This window comes from Struthio camelus, chromosome W, assembly GCF_040807025.1.
Source record: "Struthio camelus isolate bStrCam1 chromosome W, bStrCam1.hap1, whole genome shotgun sequence".
Classification (NCBI taxonomy): domain Eukaryota; kingdom Metazoa; phylum Chordata; class Aves; order Struthioniformes; family Struthionidae; genus Struthio; species Struthio camelus.
The window spans coordinates 33018518-33038567 of record NC_090981.1 but is presented as its reverse complement, the minus strand read 5'-3'; the positions used below and the strand labels follow the sequence as shown (position 1 = coordinate 33038567).

The 20050-nt window shown below is 38.3% G+C and overlaps 1 long non-coding RNA gene across 1 annotated transcript in view; it reads left to right on the top strand.

Moving 5' to 3' along the window:
• The window catches only part of LOC104150471 (uncharacterized), an 86908-nt gene extending 72432 nt beyond the window's left edge, over positions 1 to 14476 (top strand). The window contains exons 17-20 of the long non-coding RNA XR_011137284.1: positions 5387 to 5641; positions 6585 to 6723; positions 8230 to 8422; positions 14002 to 14476. This is a non-coding gene — a long non-coding RNA (uncharacterized lncRNA). The remainder of the gene's footprint in view (positions 1 to 5386; positions 5642 to 6584; positions 6724 to 8229; positions 8423 to 14001) is intronic.
• The last annotated feature ends 5574 nt before the right edge of the window (positions 14477 to 20050 follow it).

Here is a 20050-nt window from a genome sequence, read left to right as displayed (position 1 = left end):
CTCTAGAACAGTAAGCTGTGCCCCTGAGCCAATTTTTTTGTTCAGACACAAGTGACAATTCTGCGATGTTAAATATGAAATTTAACATCAATAATATATTATGCAGTTCAGTAACAGTTTACAGTATTGTAGTTGATACTGTAAAATACAAAAGGTACTGTTCATGGCTGTGTTTTTAGATATGGTGAGGAGGGAAGGAACAGTCCTCATGGAGGAGGAAGGGGGATGGGTCAAAATTTTGGAGTTCTGAAGTCATTGATACATACAGTTGATGGAAATCACAAATTTGATTTTATCCATTTCTCATAATGTAAAAAATGAAAAAAAAAATTAATCAGCTCTGTCACACTTACAGAAATAGCTTTCTTTTAGCACACTGAAATATACAAAATTGTATTTTAACCGAGAATGTAAGATTTCCAGAGCGTCTTTATGAATGAGATGCTTTCTTCCAAAACAGTACATTTACAGCAGTTCTTGATAGTCCTTTTTACTAAAATTTAGGTGGATGTTTTCCTTTCCCTTGGTGGCAAGACGTCTTTGAAAGCCTTGTCTTGTAACTTTTTGCTTCTCCAGTACTTATTTAATTTGTCTGTTTTACTGGTTCTCTAGTAGGACATCTCTTGGCTTGGCCTAACATTCCTTTGGGTTTCTTCACCAGATGTTTAGAAGGTTTATTGGACCCCTGTTGTAGGCAGGAATCTTTCAATCTGGTTTGCTCAACAGCTGGATCTGGGCTCTTCAGGGCTGGAGACTGAAATCATTCCAAAAGATAAATATTTTTCACAATTAAAGACAAAATAGTTTCTTTTAAGAGCTTCTTAGGAATAAACTCAAGTTTTCAAACTGCAAATCATTCAGGTCTTTCTCTAAAGCGGTTTCCAATGCAGACAAAATGATAGTTAGTTTTAATTTCCACAACAAAATAACTTTAAGATGGTGAGAACTCTTCTGCATATTAACAGAAGAAAGTTAAATCACATTATGTATCTGCAAATATCTTACCCATATCCTGATGTCATTTCAGTAATCAGGTTGCTATCTGTAAATAGTTTATGTGCTATTGGAGAGTGGATCTGACTTAGGTTAAAAAGAAAAAAATAAATTGAATAACGTAGGACTTTAAAGGCTTCCCAGGCGCTGTAACACTCCGTTTTTTAACACAAAGTTTCCTTCTCAAACCTCAGATTTCTAAACAGAAATTAATTTGGAAAAGCCATATAAAATGTTTGTCTTTCATGTGCTTAATTATGAAGATTTTATAACAGCATTCCCATTTGCTGCTTCACCTCTGGAAGAGCTTGCTGCAAGAACTGGGAGGTCGCTGTGGTCGTCCTGTAAAATGGGAGCTCGCTGACTACCTGGACAAAGCAGATGAGCAGGAAATAAATGGCACGAGCCAGACATATCCCACGTTTTAAAGAGAAATACTGATCAGATTATCTACATGCAGACTTTCTAGGAATTAAAAGCAGCCAAAAATAAACCCGAAGGAAATCCTCCGTCTGCTTTTAGTGAAGGATTTCACTATTACAATATTCTGCCAGGAAAGCCAGGAGAGGCAGGCAGTAACGCTAGCAAGTTGGTGGGGAGGCAAGATGAGCTGAAAGCTGATAAAGGGCTGATGATGATTTTGTGCGTTTACCCTCTCAACCCAGAAGCTTCAGTCTCCCAAGGAACACAGCTGAGCAAAACAATGATGTAACTGCATATATGTTGGTACAGTTTGGGTATTTTTATAAAAGAGGGAAGGTGAGGAAGTGTACTGTGCGTTACCCTGTTCAGCTTCAGAAGAAAATTGTCATGGCTTTCTGATTAGGCAGATGTGATTGAAAGGCAGCTAAGAGCTGTTGCAAAAGATAATTTCATGTCATCAAAAGAAATTATCTCAGTGGTGTTATAATATACTCAGATTTTTTTTTTTTTAATTTCATGAAGTCATGAACATTTTTGAACTGTAAAACAAAATGTTAGGTATTTATGGTGGAAGCAATTAGCTATGGTGACTGCCTTATAGCAAAACTCCTCTTTTTTCCCCCAAAGTTTCCGTATTACTAAACTGGATACACAAAAACACAATCAAATTTAGACAGTAGAGAAAGGCAGAAAAGGGGGAAAATGTTTTGCTTTTCAGTTAAATGGAAAACGGATGGTTTAGTTGCTACTTTTCTCAAATGGGAATTTATTCAAACAGATGGAGACCTATCACTTAATGATGATAGGTTTGATAGCCAGAATGGATCAAAGAAGGATATCTAATTGTAAGGTGAAGTTTTTTTACTTTTTATTTTTTCTTTTTATTTTTGCAGGGGCAGCAAACGTCAAACAACCTGGCAAGCTCAAAGCCTCTAGGATACTTGCTGTATCTTAGGGAATGCCAGAGTCTAGGGATAAGGTGATTTTTCCAACTAATTAGGTTGTACTTTAGATCAGGAAATAAAAATAAGAAGAGGAGGAAATAATGTGCATAGTGGTGATTGCTTGCAGTGCTAAGATAAACCAAATGAATAATTGCTTTCATCCATCCAAATTCAATCACCGTTCTCTCTGTTCATAGAGAGTTTCTGGCTTTCCAAAGAAGAAACGAGTTTCTTCCAAACACTTCCTCTGCTTAAGCAGTTTCATCCATTTTGGAGACAACCAAGCAGGAGTGAAAAAGTATCAGTGGCAGTCTGGTCATCAGAGCGGAGTTCAATAGGAACGGCAGATCTGTTTTTAAGTACAGGTGGAGCTAAGTAACCCTTTATTTAGAAGCTCACAACCTGAGTCCAGGTGTTGGGTGAGCTGGGTGCTTAATGGCTATTCTCATGGAATAGGTTCTGCTGACTGCCCAGGGCTTGGCAGGCAGCCGTTCCACCGGGCCCGGCTGCGGTTGCTGTTTTTAGAGAATGTGAGCCAAGGAATGGCTACAATATCAAATAGCGAGTGTTTTCTTGGGAAGTCTTGTATGAACAACTATAAGCCAGGCTCTCCCCCTCTATTTATAATAGCAAATGGGTTAGAAAAGAACTGCCTGGTTCTCCTTTAATTGTTTGTTAAATGCTAATGACAAATAAGCCTACACATTTTTTTTTTTTTTTTCCTTGGGTCCCTATCCACTTGGTACTTCACTGGTAATAGTGGACTGTTAGAGTGCAACTTGAACCTCTCTCTAAAACTCTCTTAATTCAGAGCATAATTCAGTTGTGAATTTCTTTCTTTAGATTCCAGAAAGTGCTAATGCTATAGAGGTAGATGAAAGCTTTACACTAATTATATCCGAGTCTTGATCCATCAAACTTGTGAAAAGAACTAATTAAAGGCATTATTAATTCCAGGTTTTTAGCTTTTCAGTTGTGATAAAAATTAATGAAGGTTTTATAAATGTTCAGCCAGCCATATGCATTGTGAAGCAGAAGTGCTTGTTGTGTTGACTTTGGTTCTTGTCAGTTTAGTTCCTAGGAATGTCAAGCCTTGCTGAAGCTAGTGTGGTTTCTGCTATTGACTTTGAGACCAAGATATCATTCATTGAATTTTTAGGTATTTCTTTGTTACCTGATACATTTTCATGTTACTGGTCATGCGTAAACTAGAAAAATACTATGCAGCCGATTAGCTGTTAACGGTCTCTAAGAGATGAAAAGCTCCATCTTTTCTGCTATTAATTACTAAGCTCAGGAAAAATATTTTGAGCTGAATTCATCTTTGCCTGCCTTCGATGAATGGAGGTGTTAGGCTATCCTGTTTTCCCCATTCCCCATTTTGTATTATTTGATTCCTTGCGTCTGATCAAGCTCATCAGGGAAACAATGAAAGGAAGAGGTTTTTTATTCTGCTCCCTGTGATGAGGTTTCTCTCCTTTTTGTGGAGCACTAGTGGTTTTTCTTAAAATTAAAGCTCTCAAGTAATGGCACTACAACCAACAATAATGTAAAAAAAAAAAAAAAAAAATTTGGGGGGGGGGGGTTAAAACCAAATCCCTCTTAATTTCTGCAGCCAGTCTTTTATCCTTGGGATATAACAGCCACTGGTTAAATACAGAACCTGACAGAATACTGAGCGTATTCTTTGTGCCTAACAAATAACTTTACAACAATAATTAATATTCTCATACTGGCTTTTCCTCCTAGAAACTAGGATTCCTTATGTAGCTTTTGGCTCTCATTTGTCCTTCTAAAATTCAAAATGGAGATTGGATTCTTTCCATTTCTTGTTTTCTCTGACTTTAGGGGGAATTTTCCAGCTGTGTAGAGAAGGCAGCTTCTGAGAATAGAAACAGGAACCTCTGTACAGAAACCCTGATACTGAGAAACAAAGCACCGTTTGTGATTTATGGGTTTAATGCTTTTAACACTTAAAACAGTGGAAAATATTCTTCATGTCTTATGTAAGCTCTGTGTTGTGGTCTGGGGGTTTTATTTTCATTGTACTTTCTAAGTGTGTTTAAAAAACGATGGGCTTGGAAGACCAAGTTCTACAGTCACCAGAAAATCTCTTACAGAATATTACTGACTGTTCACGGAGTCTTTGCTAGATATTAATTCATAAGAGCGCTTTTAATCATTTCATTGAATAGCCACTAAAACTGAGGGAAAGTCTTCTGTGAATTGAGGCTTAAAAAAAAAATCTTTGTACCGCACTACTTTGCTTACAGGTACATCCTGTTTAAGTTTAAACTCCGACTGTGTTGCCTGGCTATGTAGCTGGACAGCTGGCTTGCAGGCTAAGAACGTTTCAAAAAAATGTTTAGGTCCCGGCAAAACAGACCCTCAAAACAATATTCTAGTTCCTCTGGAAATTCTGAATTCCTCACTTTGCATTCTGAATATGTAGTTGAAGAACCAGCAATGTAAATATAGCTGGGTGGGTAGTCTAGTTCCACTATTGCTGTAGTGTACCACAGAAGTATAGAGAGTCAAATCTATTCAGACTGTTCAGCTTGGAAAAGAGGAGTCTGAGTAGGAATGTGATTGAAGTTTACAGGACCTTGTATTTGTATGTGGTGCCAAGGTGAGTAGGGAACGGTCTTTCACTTTTTTTCCACAACAGAAGTACTGTTTGAATTAAGTTGTCAGGCATTAGCTTTAAAACAAATGGAAAGATGCTTCTTCAGAGACTGGGTATTTAAACTGCGGAATTCATTGCCAAAAGATATTATGGAGGCCAAAAATATCTGTGATTCAGAAAGGAATCATAAAACACTGAATGGAGGATAGATTTATCTTATTTGGGTAGATGCATCCAAAAGGGTTTGGATGCAACTTTTAAATGAAAGAAGTCCCCAGACCAGTTTTTAGAATTTGGGAGGGTTTACAGCATTAAGAATTATTCTCTACGTGCTGTGAATTTTATCCTTTTCCTGTAAGAGAAGGAGGAAAGATTTCTCTCTGTTGTCCCATGTCCTCAGGTCCCATGAGAAAATACGAGGACAAAATAAACTTTTTGAACGTGACTTCAGTATGGAATGCATAAAGGTATTTATATTGTAGATAATGATGATTCTGACGGCTTCTAGATAAACGCTCTGCAGACTGAACTCATTTTCCATAGAAGCATTTACTGCTTCCAGTTAAATACAGATGACCAGTCTTCAGGGAGATAAAACAAGCTTGCCACAGTTTTCAGGAGAATGAGACGGCAGTTCTGTGCTCACTGCTGCGAGGTTAGTGTGAATTTCTTTGTGACGTTTCCAGCAGGACAAACAAAAAAGCCAGCTGGAAAATACTGATAAGCAATACATAAAAGATTTTAAAATGCCACACTTTGCAATCCATTCCAACCCTAATTAGCAGCAATCTTTCATCCTCGTGTTTGAAATAATCCCTTCATGCATATACTAGATTTTGCATGCACATTCATACTCTTAAAAATTGCTTACACAATGCAGAAAGCACATAACAGTGAATGGCATTCATAAGAAAAACAAAAAGATTTTTCTCCCTCTTTCAGAAATCTTATTGTTAGATTAAAGTCTCCTTCACACGCAATAAGAGCTCCAATATTTTCCTATAGTAGTTCCAAGAAATATATAAAAGAAACACAGTCGGTGCTGAGAGCTATACTTTTAGTCAGCACCATGATAAAGGCAGTAGGAAAGTAATTAAGAATGTGGCTTTCATTTTCTTTTCATTTTTGATCCAAGTAAGTCTGAAAGGTCACTATATATATATGCCACAAACATGGTCTTAGAAATATTAATGTTTAATGTAGCTGATACACATGGAAACAGGAGCATAAACCAGTTTGTGCTTAAAATACTGTAACTATTCATCACTCATTGAAGACTTATTTTAGAACATGAATCTTCGGGTTTAACCGTAACTCAGAATTGAAAGATCTAAAGTCCAATTTGAAAGTCTTCTGTGGTTTTCAATCAGTATAAGTTTTGCTTATGAATCAAAGTATGTTTAAGCTGACTAGATCCAATGGTGCCTTCATCCCAGAAAGCCCTCTATGATTGTATGCACATATAGATACCTAAGCATATTAAACGTGGGTTTCTTAAAGTGCTGACCAAAATACTCTTGCCTTCTATGTGAAGCTGTCTGTCATGAGCTTACTCTCTAGAGTACCTTTGTTAACTTCCCCTTTTCTGTTCCTTGAAGGTGGTATCTCATATAAATCTTAAAGCAGAAGCTTCAGAGCCATCTCTGAAGCGCTTTCCAACTGCTTTTAAAAACAATGCTGTGCAGATCCAAGATGCAGTTGATGCTTTGACTCCCTCAAAGAGTCAGTGACATGAAGGTAAGAAATTTCCTTGCTCAACTTAAGACAGTAAGAAATGAAAAATGGTTGTTTTATTGTCTCTTAGTGTATAAAAACCAGGCATCTCTGTTAAAAAGATTTTTTTCTTTTTTCTTTTTTCCCTTAACTGAATGTACTCATTGAGTTATTTGCTGATAACAGTTACAATTAGCAAACCCTTAAGTAACTAGCGTAATATCTTTGAAGTTTTCATAAATTTACACGGCTTCAGACATGCAAAATAATTTAGCTTAGTGTGTATTGCTTTTTAATGCCGCCATCTTACGACTGCCAAAGTTAAATTTGAGGTTTGAATGGTGGCTTCTTTTCTTTATGTGATATATTGCAGTAAATTTAAATGACCATGAAATCAAGAAACTACAAACACTGACTAAAGGCCAAGGTATTAAGGCTCATCCACCTCCAAGGGTGGATTCTGCATTTCTTCCAAATCAAAATGCTAGAATGATATTCTAATAAAGATATGATGTCTCTGGGAAGCTATCTGTTTGTTGCAAAAGCTGATACAGGAAATCCTTAGACTTGCACTGTGCGAAATGTCAGACTTCAGTGGTCAGTTCTGGCCTTAAACCTAAGAAAAAAATGGAAATTTTAATTACATTTAAGCTTTGTCTGTGTAGTTCTGCCATTATACCTTTAGGTTCATTTAGTCAGTAGATCTTTATCACTGGTGGAAACTTACAGTTTGGTGCCAAATCTGGCATCTGTGCAAGCAGCTTAGAGAGCACGACACAGCGTGAGAATGAGAGAGAGGACGAGTAAGGAGTAAGAGAAAATTGGTTAGCATGAAGCAGTGCATCTGGCTAAGCAAAGTTCTTCTGTGCTCAACATCAGGACAGGATAGAGGAAGGATGTGGGGGGCAGGAGGAGATGGTGAGATACTTTTGCAGATGTTGAGCAGAAGTTCCTTTCAAACATGAGATAAAACATGAAATGGCTTTTATGGCGTAGGCTATACGTGCTGTGTCAGACAGGTGTTTTGTAAACACTTAATTTGTTTCAAAAATACCCTTCATAACCAAGGCAAAGGAGCAACACTTTCTCATTGCTGCAACAGCCTGCTTTTGGGTCTATAAAAGCACTGGACTGGAAGACAAGAGGTATGAGGTACCGTCTCAGCAGTGCTTTTGCCGTAGTAGGTTACTGAAAAATCTACTTGTTTTATGCTTTGGCTGATAACTGTTTTGTAAAGCAGAGTAAAAATCATCTACTTAAGCTTTTAAGTGCAAAATTGTTTCATCGCTGCTACTGCATAGATAACTGAATGAATTATGCATTTTAAACCATATTCTCAATAAATGCTCGCAGATTGTATTACTGTTATTTTTGGTTAAATAGTAGCATGTGTATTGGCTGATTTGTTATTATGTTTCACAATTCTCCCAGAAGTCTTCAATTTTCTGAGCTAGGACCTATTAAATACATTTTGCAAAATCCTTCAAGCATGAATAATTATATGCATTTTTTTAATCTCTTCATCTCTAGGTTTGTGATCCGACTGCTGGGAAAGAAGAAAAAAAAAAAGGCAAAAAACCCTCAGGTTGACTCAACATATACGGCTGTTTTTTTTTTTTTTAAATTCACTTTTTTTACAATAGAGAAGAGCACTACAAAACATAGGCAAAAAATACTTGCTTTGGAGCACGTTCGGGGTGTGAGGTTACATCTTTTGCTTAACGTAAGTCCCCTTAGATGCTGTATAGGTAAGCCAGTCTAGAGAGCCACTTCTGACTTTACCAGAAGTTTAATCTCTCCCCAATCAATACGGTTAAATGGTTTTTCCATACAAAATTAGACTTAAGGGCATAAAATAGAAATACGTTGCTCAGGTTTGTGCCTTTTACAGAAACTAAACACTGGTAGTTACTGGTTTTCTTGATAAACGTGAGTATGTTGATATGTCTGTAGTTTAATCTGAGGACGGACAAGTGTTGCCCTGATGCAGAGTTGAGACATGTTCAGGACATGCAGTGGACTTGCAGCCTGGAAGTATTTTGAGGTCTAATAACTAGGACCTGGCCTTAGCATCTTGACAGGAAGATCATTGGTCATCTTAGCATCTTAAACCAGGATGCGTAAGCATTTGCTGATAATAGCCACTAAGAAAACGGTAACGATGTCTGAAGATGACATCAACTAGATATGAATGCCCACCACACCATAAGCGATTATAACTTGTAAGGAAGTCTGTTCCATGAAAAGGTAAATACTTTACTCCTGTTCTACCATGACAACATAGCTGGGTATAAGGAGGACCAAAGACTGCATATGAACAAAAATTTCATGAATACATACATTAAAAATAACAAGTTAAAAGGATAGAGAAGGAATATGAATTACACCATCCTGCAACTGTCTTCGTTGCTTCACTTTTTCTTTATGAAATCTTGTTTAAAGAAAAGTTTAGTGCAGTATTTAGTCTCAGCAGACTTTAACTGGTAGAATTAATAAATTGATCAAACCCCTTAATAAAACGTTTATTAAATGTTAAATGTTTTCCACACTTTTGTTATCCAACATTGTTGTTGCTAAGAGTTAGCAGCTACCTCATTCCTTTTTTGTAAGAGTTCTCAGGTGACTCAGGTTTCATGAAGTAAATAAAACACTGTGTGGTGTAAGTCTGCATCTCACTTGCCAATGTATCAGATGTCTGTGTCTAAATCTGAACAACTTAAAAAATGGCTAGATGTAGAATTTCACTATTATTGGATTAAATCTGGAAATTCTTAGCCATTTTCTAGGCCAATGGAAACTTACCTGATCACAAAACAGTATTAAGAACCACAGAGGAGGGTGTTTTTATTCTTTAGCTTATTACCTCACACTTTTTTTTGTAACGGGTGGTAAAGTTAAACTTCTGCTTTGGGCCATGTGGCCATGTTTCATAAATGGCTACAACAGTACTGTACTGTATATGGAAGGTATAAAGACTATAGTTTTGAAGCCCATTGTTATAAAAATGAGAATCTGTTTTTTGCTTTTCCAAACAAGTGGAGGAGTTGCTATGGAGGCTTGTGCGTGTTTGGCAGGCACAAACATAATCTGGTGTGGCAAATCTTTGACTTCAGAATCTGATTTGACATTATATACTTCACGTCTGATGGTAGTGTGAAAATGGTGGTGACATTAAAACATTCAGTACACAAACATTTTGTCCATATGTTAAGATGAGTTACTTATTCCACGCTATTACAAGCAAAGTTGCGGTTGAAGCTGCCTGAAAGTGGTGTATTTAAGAAGAGCGTTGCTTTGGTTTGAGTCAAGGCCAGGAGTGTGTGTCTAGTACTAAAAAAGGGTAGGTCCAAATTTTCTGTGAAGGTCTTCACTTGCCCTGTAAATATCACCTATTAATAGGTAGTAAAAAACACAACACAGTGAGGTAAAATGAACACCAGTATGGAGAATCTAGATAAAATACGTTGTTCAAATGTCATGGTAATGTGCTGTGAAAAAAAACCCCCTCAAATCATAAAATCACGGGTGTGTGAGAATGTTCCAATAAATCATTGTCTTGCACTGTTGGATTAGACACACAAGGTCAGGTCTGTCTATTGTAATATGCTGTGGTATTGAAATTTATGAATGTGCTTAAAACTTGAAAATAGCAAGCTGTAGCTTCAGATGCATCTTTGTTAGAAATGACAACAAACAAGGGACTAGAGATGCAGGAAATATTCCAGAACTATTAATCTCTATTCCTGTTCTGGTCTAATAGCTCCTCTCTGTCTTTTCTTATACTGGAACCCAACTTTGAAAAATTCTGTTATGCCCATAGTACGCCCTTCATTACGCCTGTAGGTATGTACATTGTTTCGACTGAACATTCATCTTGGTTTTCAGTCATCCTTTTAAAGGGAGAATACATATATTGTCCTTGATTTCCTAAATTTGTATGAAGGTTTGAAAGCCTGATATAAAATAGTCTTTTGGGCTGGATTCTTGAGTGTTTTAAGTACAGGCTCAGGTGTGGCTGGAGGAAGGAGGTAAGGCAGAGGGTGGGTTTCATATCCATCCTGAAACTGAGCGTGAGCCAAAAATAACTCCTTGGCTGAGAAAGTTGTGTAGTGTATACTCAAGCTGCTAAGTGTCGGTATCTTTTATAGTAGTAAGGAATAAGGGAACCTATTAGGCTTGTCACCTCTACTTTCTGACAGTGTCAGTGTTGCTTTGTTCATGCGTGTATAGTACTTGATTTTATTTGGCTTTCCATAATAGCTGTGTGATTGGTACGGTTGCTGTGCAATGTACTGTAACTGATTGGAAATTAGAGCATTTAAACCATGTCTTCTTTCCATCCCAGCAGCAGTTGTTCTCTTTGGCTTTGTTTTCCATCTCTGATTTTTTTTTAACTGTTTCTTTACAGCATTGTATGTAGTTTCTGTTAGCAGAAATATATGAAAGTATGCCCTCAATACATTAAAATACAAAGGTAAAAGCTATATTTATCAGGAAGGCTTTGTGATCTGAGTCTGTGAACTCATAGAAATTTACAGTGTCCGTCATGCAAGCCAAATGGATTACTGTTGGTTGCCAGATTCAAAGCCCATGTTTATACTCACAAAAGATTGGCTCACACACACTCTGTTTCTTGCTACAGGAAGGGTATGCGTATAGATACGTCTTATACCACCGGAAGATCAGGCTGGGTTCCTGAGTGAGTCTTCAGCAAATTCAGTTAGTTTTCTCTTGTCAGAGCAGAGGAGGTTGAGGATCGCAATGCTGGTTATCTTCCCACGTACTGGAAATTGCAGTCTCTTCTTCCTTGACCTTGAGTAAACGGCAAGTGACATCACTGTAATTGGTGGTAACTGCTGAACAGATGCTACTGTGTTCAAGTTGTACCAAACGAGCTTCTCATTACTGAGCTGAGACGAGCATCAATAGCCAGTGGCTTCTTCCTGCTCCCTCCCTTCTCTCTTTTTTTTTTTTTTTTTTTTTTTAAAAAAAGATAAATGGTGTGTATAGCAGGACTGACAGAAGCCACCTGCAGGGTTCAGGGCCATTTGCATTGTCTGCCCAGGCAGTAGTGGTTCTGCAGTAATGAAGAGCAGGCAGTAGGAAGGTTGGCAGAAAGAGCAGATCTGGTTAATTGTAGAGACAGTTAACATGTCATGAACACTCCCTAGTAGGATTTTGCAAACATTAACCTTCAACCATTTTCATTAGAAAAGGGGTATTGTTATTCCTATTTTGCACACGCTTAGTCATAAAAAAGTTTATTGGTTTGCCCATGCTCAACCTCAAAGTGTCCCCTGTGCCTAGTTTGCTGTTAGTGAATAGAGCAGATCTGGCCAAAGCACGGTATATAGACGTCCCAAGGTGTCTCACAGGCCTATTTGGGGAAGCATACATGACAGGGAACGAGGGCATGAGAAGCCATGTGAGGCACAGGAGAAGTGAGCGAGGGACTTCTTCCTTCCAGTATTGCTGTGCAGCATTGCCAGCTTTGTTTTCTGCACATGCCAGGCACAACTTGTAGATGGCTCGGAGAATACGCCTAGCAGCTGCATCTGAGATCACTGAGCACAAGTTTTCAAGAGTGCTGCAAAAGCATGAAGCATGGACTTGAGTTGCACTAGCAGGTTCTGCCTCTAAGTCTCTGTGGTACTGCAAGTGCCTTTCTGACACAGGTGCTGGTCACCCAGGTCAGAACCTGGAAGTTCTGGGGGTTATTACAGGTTCTGGTTGTTAAGATTTGCTGATGTGTGGGGGTCATGGGGACTGGCCAGGCTTCAGAGACAGAGTTAGGGGACTGGCAGGTGGGAAGGGGAAAAGGTATAAACATGGTGTTGGCCAGAGATGGAGGTAATAGGAAAGAAGGGGTGGAGATGGCTCTGAAATGTTGATAGTATGTTTTGAAAGTGTTGAGCACCAGCTGAAAGTAAGTCCTTCCCGTGCTTCCCATGCTGATTTCAGTGATCTCTTGTCTCCAGTCCTGCCTGCTATTCTATGACCCAAGGATCATCATTTCCTAACAGTTACATGGGCACTATGTAAAACCGCGAATAAATGCTGTGATCGTACTGAGGCTGCGACCACTGATGACAGAATTGTGCCATCTGGAGAAAATTCCTGTACATTGCATAGCTTTGAGAGACTGGATGGAGCAGGTCAAAGTCAAGGGCGTTACAAAAGCATTTATCTCCCTCCTTCTCCACCCGTGGAAGAGAATAAATCCGTTCTGGGATAAAGGAAGTAAAGAATCCACCTTGTATCAAAGTCTATGCAGGGGGAGGAAAAAATAAATAATTTGTTTTGAAAATCAAAAGGGAAAAGAGCGCGCACTCAAACATCACGTTAAAAAATGAAGGCACAGAACTACCATTGTATACTATTAGAAGCCTTGAACTCTTCAGAAGAGGCTGTTCCTGTAGTCTTGCAAATGCAAGGTACAAGAAGGAACGTTGTGTGCATTTCTACTACATAAAGCTGTATGCCCTTATATCCCACTTGCACAGCTATCAAATGGTAAATCTGTAAGTGGGAAAAGTGGTGTTTCTGATGGACATACTGACTTAGGCTTATACAGAACAAAGATTAAAAGAATAGAATTATGTAATTTGGGATGGGCCTCTGAAAGACACCTGGCCAACTCCGCCATTCAAAGCAGGGCCAGCTTAGATCAGGGTGCTCAGTGACTCGGCAAGTAGTTTTGAATGTCTCCAGGGATGGAAATTTCACACGTGTGGTTGCCCAGAGAGTTTAACTTTGCATTTTACCAGTATTCGTTTTTGGAGTAGAAAATATTGATTGCCAAGTACCCGCGTAGCCAGTGATGACTGCTGTGGTGACTGCTCTGACCTACTGCTTTTTACGTTCTGTGACGAGGGCTAATGGACTAAAAGCACACCATCGTATTAGCAGAAACTTAGACATCCACCAGGCAGGAATCAGTTAATGCTTTCGGTATTTGTGATGTAATTTCTACAGTTTGGGGGCAGTTTTCCAGCCCTCTTAAAAATTAGTGACCGCTGTATAGGGACAGTTGATTTTCAGTAGGAAAAGAATCCTCTTCTAGCACACCAAATTGTCAAAGTTATTCTAGATAAATGAGGGACCACATGCTGCAAAGAGCCAGGTGATCCACAGGAGCTTAGATTAAAGCTTTCCTGACACATTCCAAGCACTGTCAAAAGCTTCTGTTGATTTACGTTTTCATACTTTAATGCGACAATGGCGCTTATAAATCTTCTTTACGTTTCCTGTTGCTGTTGGAATGTGTGTTGCAATTTAGCTTGCTGCCTATTTTCTGTTAAGGTGGTGAGGCCCTGTCAAGGCTTGGGAGAGAATTCTCTCTTTCTCTGGAGCAGTCCCTCAGTTACTGTGGAAAACAAGGTGATAAAGCAACCAGCGAAATGGAAACCTTACAAGCTGAAATGAATCAAGCCTTGGAAAACCTTTGGAGCTTAAGAAAGGAAAGGAGCGAGAAGAAAGCAGAATCCGTTCCCCATTTTGTACAGCCTGAAGGAGGAAGTGTAGAAGGAGCACCAATAAAAGGCATGGATAAAATTTCAAAAGATAAGCCAAAGGCAGGGCCGCTATTCATACTGCTCTGCTCAGACAGATCCCTTCATCCAAATCTATTTCTATGGGCAGCTGAAACCTCTCTCTTCAACTTCCAAGCTGCAGAGGAAGCACTCTGAGGAGCTGGGCAGTCAGCACAAGGATGAGAGCCCCCACAGGTGTAAAAGCGTTAAGACCATTACAAGGCCACCATTACAAGATCAGTCAGTGTTTAACACTTCCCCTCATATATGTTCTAGACTACTTTACAGCATTTTACAAGAAGCATTAGGGCCCAATCCCTCCAGGTGCTGAGAAAATCTTGAGTACCCTCCCAGAGGGGTTCACGGTCCTCAGCACCTTCACGATAGCATTGAGATCTTGGACTGAGTGTGATTCCAAGTTCACTTGTGTCCAGACTCCAACTGAAGTCCTTGGTCTTTGGATCACTTTGGATCGTATTCTCTGTGCTTATGCCAACTTGGCATAAAATCAGAGATAGTGACAACAAGCTAGTGTACAATCAAAATGAGATTTTGAGAAAATTATTACTTTTGGAAGACCATGGAACATTGTCACACAGGGATAGCAGTGTTTCTTCGTAGATGCATTTTCTTTCTTTTAATGAAGGTTATTCCAGAAAGTCTTTAGCAAACCGCAACACTGAGTTTGTTTCTTAACACAATGTGTATATGGCTCTCCTGTGGATCATTATGTAACTGATGTTTATAAATTTTTCTTTGACTTGACACCTCTGCTGAAGGAAAATCTCTTTAGACCTCCATGCTCATTTGAATGATGAAATACTTGAATGCTCAGAATCACTAGTACACAGAATAAAGAAAGAGTTGCATTTAAAATTTTTACTGAAAACAAATAGTTTAAAATGTCCTGAGCTATTCGGAGTGACACAATAAATAAATCAGAATTGAGTGAGCAGTGTTTTTTCAATATATTTAAAACCTGACTTATCTTTATTTGCCCATCACTTTTTGGTTAAAATTGTAAAGGTTACAACATTGTATTTTCTATATTTTCCTGTCTTTCTATAAAATAATATGTTTTCAAATAAAAGATTGAATATGTCATTATCACTTGGAAAGACTGTTCTTTTCTTGTCTGATCACACAGTAAACTAGAAGGTGCCTTTGGAATACATGTCTCTTCTAGATGCCTGGAGGCTGAACTGCCTGAACGCAGACATACAGTGGAAGAAATACATTTGCTTTTGCTGTGTTCTGCCAAAAGCAAATGTCATTTAGTGATTACACTAACCACTTGGAGATGAGCTGTGAAGTTCAAATGTGATTAATTGGATGATATGCAAGTGCCCTTCTTTTGACTGTCCTTTAGGTGTCATTCCAGAATAGCAAGAATGAAGACAGAACATGAGCTTATGAGATATGTTTCCTATTCTGTTGTTTAGTTCTCTTATAGACTGGCAAATATCTACACTGTCCGTGTAGAATGTTGAGAGTCAGCGAGTAACCCCCTTACTGGTTTGTGAAGGTGAAATTGAAACCTTTTGTGTTTTGTCTTTTCCTCTTCTTAAATTAGTCGGTACAAGGGATGAACTTAGAAGAACTACTAGGGTGACTGATATAGTCATTGCTTCTGCATTCGGATTTCACTAAGTAAAGAGTCTGTACAGGAAATGCATGTGGATGGAATGCTTGTGGAAGGGATGGGAAAACTCATTAGACCCTTCAAATTCAGCTAGGCCTGCTAATTGTCAAATTTGGCGAAAATGGGCTTGAACCTGTGACTTCTGCCCCCTTTCAAGATTTAGAACAGTATTTTTGTCGGATGAAATACCTCTTACCATCTGCACAGACTTGTATGAAGCCTGGTGCCACAGGCTGTATCTTTGCCATGTTTGCTGTCTTACAGTCGAGGTCAAAGGTGGATGCTTTTCTGAAAGTGCTTATTTATACAGATTACTTGCCACAGAACGATCCTGGTCACTTCAGTGAGGGCCCTACAAATTTATGAAATTGAACTCATTTTGTTGCTTAATAAAAATATCGGATCCTGACGTAAGGACAAAATAGGGAATCACGTGTGTTAGATAGTTATTGAAGGCTTTGCAGGATCAGAATGACTTCATTGTCCTTTATTTACATTGGGAATTTTGTTCTCTTCATTTAAAACGTCTAGGTACTACCTTTTTAAAATAAAGCAAATGCTGACAATTAGAGGAAAAAAAATGCTGATTCTGGATAGGAAGAAGGGGAATGTGCTCACCAAGAGCCTAATTAAAAAACAAAAAAACCCTGTCCTGCTCACAATTCTGTGTTCAACTGCAAATTTAATTATTGTAATTTTCCAGTCAAGGTAGATGAGAACTGTTCCTTTAAATCGTAACAGACTGCAAGTTGTTCAATACCTCATCTGAATGTACAGCCCCAACACACAGATTAAACAGGCATTTTTCAAAGATATTTTTTGAAGGATGCAAACCTTTATTTTTTTTCTCTTCTTCTGTGCACAGACTTACCTGATGTGGCAATAGTAGGAAAGCAGAAGCATTTTCTCTGTCCTGTCTTCATTTCTGAAGGAGGGGGGGAAAAAAAAAAGGGAAAAAGAAAAACAGGGTTTGGGAAAGGTGCGAATGGAAGAGATTACTGTGCTCAAGATAAATCAAATGGTTTCTGTACAGGATAAAATGATCTGTCCTGCAAGCTGCCTAAGTATAGCAAAGCCTTTTTAGCCCTTGTTTCACTTTCATGACTGATAAATTATCTACCTCACATGAAAAGTATTCAGAAGCCTTCATCAAACTCTGTACAGGCAGGATAGAGACAGTGAAGAAGCAGGTACAATTCTTCCCTTTTTAGATTATTTCTCAGCTTTAAGCAGCCTTTGAACACTGAGATTTACCAAATAGTATGTGAGGAAGGCGATGGGGTTAAAGGGGTGGGCAGGGAGGAAGGGAACAGCAGTTCCTGAGATGCTTCCCTTTATGATGAGAGCGGCTTCCTTTTCCCAATTGCAATTTTAGTCATTAGATTAAATTTAATAAAGCCTTGACAGTATATGTGGAAAAATGAGGATTACATCAGTACTTTTGGGCGCAAGAAGCAAGAATGCTAGCCAGTTCTCTCCAGGAGGGAGAGAAATTTCTTGCCTTTCTTCTTTTGGAAGGGAAAAAATAATCTCATAGTGGGATGAGAAAGAAAGATTCTGGGAGTGCAAAGCACTACTGTACTTCAAGATTACAGGTAAATTAGCAGTGTTTCATCAGTACAGCAGTAGCAGATCCAGACACTCAATAAAGGAGTAGCAATTAAGGAAGATTTTGGAACAGCTTTAGGAACAGCTTGCTGTTGAACAGGGATCACTTGTCCCCACGCACTTCACTTGCATAGCTGTTCTGCAGCAGGGGGTTACTTCACTGGCAGAAGTTTTTTAAAGCCGCCAATTAATAATTTGACTTTTACAATAGCCAAACTCCATTTAATTTAATTAACTCATGCAAAAGAGGGAATACCAACCACAAAATGAAACAAAGGGAAAAAAGGCCATATTCCTCTGGCTTGATTTCATCACAGAATTCCTTGTATTTTCTGCTTTGGAAGGTGGGAACTGCGGCAGCAAGGTGAATGTTGGCAACGGTGAGAATATGGTTTGTCACTGATCTGTTTTTAAGGTGATTTTGGCCTTAGTCACGAGCAGATGTAGGACTGAGATTCATTAGGATATTTGAAGTCAATTTTCCTGTCAGTTCAGAGGGGGGAAATGTAATCACTGTGCCAGCAGCTCTCACTTAATTTCTAAAAAGATTTGATCCCCTAAATTCTGTTGGTTAGCTGTGAATAATTTATGATGCTCGTTTATTCTGTGCTTTCTCATGTAAATAGCCATCCGCCTACTGTTTCCTCTGAATTGCATTTTAACTAGGTTACTCTTGTGCTTTCTAATTTATTGAACTAGCATGGAATAAATTTATATAAAATTAGTCATTCAACTACTTCCTTGATGAAAAACATAGCTGCTGTAATTTTGTTAGGAGTTTTAATCAGAGAAAAAAAGAATGACCTTTTTAAAGGCTGTAGAGCTAGTTTTATTCATTGGTGTATTTGTAAGATTACAAATCATTTTGATTTAATTAAGCCCTATATCGGAAACGTGTTTGATAACTATTTTATAAAACTTTAAAAGCACAATTAATAAATTAATTTTCAAAACATACAAATGGTTTTATTTGAAAGAACTCCGTTGCAAAGCTTAGCATCCATGTGACAGGAAAACAAACGGGATTTTCCTTTTGAATCATACATTTTCTTTGAAGTCACTCCAGAAATGATATTCCCTTGTCAGTCATGTTAACAGTCTGATACAAGGCTTCTTATGGAAAAGAATGGAAATTCATTGTAATTACTCACATTCTAACAATCTCCTCTCTAGGGTACCTACAATCTCGTCTCATGAAGATTGCTCTTATCAAGGAGCAATATGAATTTCAAGAAATGAAAGAATGAATTTCAAGGTGAACTACTGTATTGTTAACCCCTTTACTGTTCCTAACGCTTGAAAGACTATTCTCAGGTCACAGTACCTGTAGCTGAGGTGAAATGGCAAAAAGGAAAGACTTTGTTCCAAGTTTTTTGCAGTCTCGTATTCTCCCAGTGCAGTTAGGAGCCTGTCTCAATGGTTCATAGTATTTAGTTAGTTAAGAGGTTACATTCTGCAACTGTTTTCTCGTCATGCATCCCAAATTCCTCCTTGTGTCTGAACAGCAGATACTATCTGTCTACAAAGTTTTCCGCCTAGTGGTTATAAACTCTAAGTATGGCATCCTGTAAAAACAAATAAGTATGACCAACCAACTTCTCCCAAGCCAAATGAACAGACCACAGAAAGTTTTGGAGAAGAGATCCTTTCTTTGTAAGTCACCAATGCTTCAACAGATTCAATTTAAATTTTACAATCAGTAATCTTCAGTCAGAGGCCCAGCATGGAAAATTTCATTCCTGAGGGATGATGTCGGAGAGTTATGATAGTGTGAAAATAATTGGGTGAAGTGTAAATGGAAATAATTTTAATTACAGTGTTCACTACCAGCACCTGCTGTAAAGAATCATAACCCTTCTGGTCAAAACTGTTCATGAGAGATGGACTAGTGTGTTTCCAAAATAGGGTATTTCGTTCTTGTAGCCAGTCGTAATAATTAACAATGATGCTGATGAAACTGACAAGTGAATGAGTAACATCTGTCAAGGAACTTTAGCAACATCAGGGGAAAAAAAAATCACCCCTCCCTCCTTCCGCTTCCACTCTCCATTTTTGGCAAGTCTTCCCCAAGTCTCGTCTGTCTTGCAAGTTTGCTTAGGCTGGAAGGCAGTAAGTCTCTGAAATGCAAACGTTAGCACTTCAAAGGGCTCTACCTGCTGTAGAGCACTAGCAGTGCACTTTGCTCTAAGTTGCTAGTGCAACTTATAGACAACGTCCAAATGGCTAATCACAATGTAATTTCCTTAGTAACAAATGAAGAAAGAAATCCAGAAAAAGTGATAAAGGAATAAACCAATCTTCTCTGTATCATTTTCCACAGGAAGAAATGATGAGACCACTCAAAAACCTTGTTCAAAAAAATACAAAGGGGAAGAGCTGTTCATTCAGGTACACAACTGCCATCTTTCTTACTAGTGCCTATGAAACTGATAGAATATATACTTTTAGGAAGAGATGGATTTCCAGAGCTAGTAGATGGAGCCGTTTCATGGCTTCGTAGAGTTATAGATAGTATTCAGTTGTTTAGCTGGTTGTGTTTTACATTTTTTACAAAAATGTCTACATGTGA